The following is a 4,292-nucleotide window of genomic DNA, read 5'->3' on the forward strand; positions in this document are numbered from 1 at the left end:
GAAAGATCAAGAAAGCCACTAGCAACTATTGAATTTGTCTTTGTTTCAAATACTCTTGATGAGAGAAATCAATGGATACCACTTGTGGTAACAAAAGGCTCTTGGATATTACTTCAATCAAGAAAGATAAGGAGAACAAGCTCAAATGAGTTTTTGGCTTCATGGAAAGGAAGGGTGAAAGACTTTAGAGTTAATGAGAACAAAAGAAGTGTTAAAGAAGTTCTTGTTTAGCATGTATATATGCATAGAGAGATTACTCTAAGTGAATGGCCCATCTATCTTTCCATAAACATACCAAACTATAAGTTCTTTTGATTTTTCTTATGCAAGTGTTAGGTAGGAGAAGTCTTCATTTTGGTTTTCTTCCCCCTTTGGAGATGTTTATCCTTCCTCCTACAAAGAATGGAAATCATTGGACTACATTATTGTTGTTTTTAATGTTTACCATTCATTTATAGGCAAGCAACAATACCTAGGAAGAACGAACAGGCAGCTTGTTGAATTGGGAGTCTTTTTTAACGACCATTTCTTTCATGTGGGAAATGACCTCTCTTCTGGAACACTAGAATATATCTCTTTACTAGCATTCACTAGCATTGATTGGCCTCTTCCAACAAGTGAGATTAGTGAATCTTTTTGCCTAAATTTTTTTCATGAAGTTCAAAAAGGACTCAAGCCAGTAGCTGCTAGTCAAATAATGAAAATCAAGATATGCATGCCAATTCATGTCTTCATTGATTTCTTTGCAACCAGTGAGACCATTAGATTGAAGAATACCATGCTGGTTGCAATAATATCAATTATGATACTATTTTGGAGTTTTTGGATAAGGGATGGGATTACAAAATCAAGGAAGGAATACAATGCAAAGTAGATTTGCAATCTGTGAAGGTTAAATACATGATTAAATCCCAAAACTTTATTTTATCATTTTATTATCACCAAGCTCATAGGGTGAGAGGTGCTTGGATACCAGTTGATCAAGATCTCAAACGCATGCATGAAAATCAGTTGAAGCAAGTGGATATTTGGATGGATTTGCAACTTCAAACAACCATATCAATAGGTCAATGATGCACACTCTCACAACTCAAACATGATTTAATTACAGAGGATGAAGTAGACCTTCCACAAAAATTCAATTTTCAAATCAATGGACGAAGAGTAAGTTTTTTTGTACTTTTGATTTTATTTGAAGAACATTCTTAACAACTTTTCAATGCAAATCTCTAAAAGAGGAGAGAGCAGAATAAGTTGTGAAAGTCTTGAACTTGACTTGATTCACATTTTTTCAATATAAGTAAGTACTACATACAAAACATTTGATATAAATTTTCTACAAACTCAAATTAATCTAGTCTTCTTTATGTTCAATATCTACATTGTCATCTTTATTCTTGGTCTTCTTTTCTTCACTTTGATCTTCTATTTCAGAGATCTTCAAAATTGTGGAGATTGAATCATCTTGAGGCTGGGATCTTGCTAAAGCAAAGTCACTGGTTTGAGGATCTAACATCTCCCAATCAATCTCTTATAATCCATCTTGTGGAAGATTTGGAACATCCTCCAAATTCAAATTAGCCACTTTGATGGTGCTTCTTTTTTTTTTGTACACCTTTTCCAACTTAGCTCTTCCTCCTTGTCTTTGTCAGAGGTCTCACATGAGACTTTAGGCTCTTCAACTTTGGAAAAGTTATTTTCCTTTTCCCAAATTCTTATTGAGATTCTATCTACTATATCCTCGATCATATCCATTCTATACTGCAGCAAATCAAGCTCCGTGTAATCTTGCATTGACATCTACAATGAAGTTAAACCGCTCAATTAGCAAAAGAAAATGATTTTGTCTTTTTCAATTTAAAGTTGTAGTTCTTACCCTTTTTGTTATCTTCATGACTGTATAAACGGCTCAAAGGTGCTTTCATACTATACAATAGGTACCAACCACACTTGTGGCTATCTTGTTGTGTAGGTATCTACAATGTTTATAGTTTCTCAGATTAAAAACAAAAATTGATCTTATGCTCAAAATAACATTGTAATTGATGATATGTTGAGTATTTATTACACGGATACTTTTATGTGTTGTTTCTTTGAGAAACAAACCTCCTTGGTGGAAAGACTCAATTGCAACAATTACAAGGTTCACATGACTGGAAAAAAAAAGTTAGCACTCTTAAAATATCGATCTTTACAAAAAAGATTCCTAATTTTTTTATTTTGGGGTAGATGGTTTTTGGAAGAGAGTTGAACTAGAGTGTGTATTTCTCTTGGATGTCCATAATTGCAAGGCTTCAATGTCTCCTACGTAGATAAGAATAATAAAAATCATTTTGTGAGATATTAGCTCAATGGAATATATGTGTAACTTACCTTGAGCAAGAAGGAATTATGACCAATCTCACCGTATCTGGACAACATGTAAACCATGGAAGGAGTTCTTTTATAGCCTTCCTTGCATTGAGGATTTGAGAAATTGCACAATCTAAAAGGAAAACCTTTAGTTGAAATTGTTTATCAAGTTCAGACTTTATAATACTGCAAAACAATTCTAACCATTAGATGTACATCCATCAAATATGTAGCAACTAAAATCTAGCTACTTCAAAAAAAAATTTACCTTGCACAGTGAACTGAACAAAAGTATCCAATAGATATGTATCTCTACTTTTAAACATTTCAATTTGTTCATCTCTTAAAGTATAGCCTTCTGGATGTCCTTGGTCTACCACAAACACTTTGACATTCGGTCCCGAACCTTCTAATCTTTTGATCATAAGGTTCTCTTGATGAAGGATCATTAACTGTTGAGCTAAGGTTTGTTGTTTCAATTTATCTTCTTCCATTCTTTTGAAACTTTCCAGTTTCTCTTGATTTAATATAGTATCCTTATCATGTGTTATATCTTGAATCTTCACTCTATCTTTAGGCAGTCTTGCTGGAGGAACCAATAGAATCTCTCTCAATTTTTTATCTACAAAGATTGGTTAATGCCAAAAGTTTTCAAACTTTGATCTAAGCATTGTGAGACTACTAAAATCTTTCCACATGATAGTAACTCTATGTGCATGAGCAACAAGAACAGATGTGTCATTTAAATACTCTATCAGGTAGTCTTCACAAGCTCCTTGAACACACTAAATCTATATGTCCCTATCTCAATCCCTCTTTACATTTGTCACTAATTTGCTTGACAACTCGAGCAAATGGAGCTTTTGGAATACAAAAGGTTACTTCATCTTGCTCCTTTCTAATCTTGCTAAGTACACTTATGCTTTGCGAAACCTGTGTTCGTCGAGCTCTAATCAAAGTCTCTACAGATGATTGAATATTGTCTTTTTATTGATCCACTCTCTTTGTAGTTTGCTTTGTTCTAGACATGAATTTGTCTACAAACAAAAACCAAAACCAAATCTCTCAACACGCTTGCCTTTTAGATTTTGCCAAAACTTGCCACATGCATGTGCTTTCTCCTACGCTAAAAGAAGTTGTTTTTTGACTTCCCACCTTCTCCTCTTTTTTTGAACAAGTGCTTTGTATTTGTGTGAACGTTCCAAGTAAACTTCCTTGTCTTTGCTTGTATCCAACCTTAGCAAGTGTTTTTGGGCTTGACTACATTCCATGTCAAACCATTCCTTCTTGGTGCTACCCTTCTTAGACCTTTTGCAAGACATGTGTTTCACCGAAAAGCATTCCTTCGCACAAGAGAAAATTAATTCTTTGAAAACTTTCCACTTGCATTCTAATGTTGGGCTCTCTTGATGCTCTGTCATGCTTAACATTTGGTCTACCATATCAACATATATAAGTGCTCGTTTGAAGTCTAGATGTAGGTACGAATGATTCACATCATCATTGGAGGCTACATGCACGGGTCTTTTACCACACTTAAGGTCAATACATAACATCCTATGATCCAATTCCGGATTCCATTCACCAACTGTAAAGCTTTGTATGCATTCTAGAGTGGCTTCCAAAAACAACATATAGTCAATCACGCTATCACCATTGTACTTTCTACATGTAAAGTCATTAGTGCCTTGCCATAGAGATACACCATTTGCAATGAGCATTCCGGTACTATTGCACATATGTAGAAGTGATTCTCCATAGTGATCTAGTTCTTTTGCATCATTAGAGCTTTGATTATACATGTATGAGTCATCCATTCTTCTTGAGACATGCGGAATGTCGACTTGCAATTAGAAACGCTTATTTGCAAGCGTGAGTTGGTCTCATAGATCACGTGTCCCTATTTGTTGGGTGGACTTGCATCCTCCTCAAGTGACTTT

General features: G+C 34.7%; 1 pseudogene; it reads right to left on the reverse strand.

The window, feature by feature from the left end:
• Nucleotides 1-1,354: 1,354 nt before the first annotated feature.
• Nucleotides 1,355-2,777, reverse strand: LOC147459771 (uncharacterized; annotated as a pseudogene).
• Between the last annotated feature and the right edge of the window lie 1,515 nt (nucleotides 2,778-4,292).

The sequence above is a fragment of the Adiantum capillus-veneris genome, chromosome 4, assembly GCF_014529385.1.
Source record: "Adiantum capillus-veneris isolate H3 chromosome 4, ASM1452938v2, whole genome shotgun sequence".
NCBI classification, from domain to species: Eukaryota; Viridiplantae; Streptophyta; class Polypodiopsida; order Polypodiales; family Pteridaceae; genus Adiantum; species Adiantum capillus-veneris.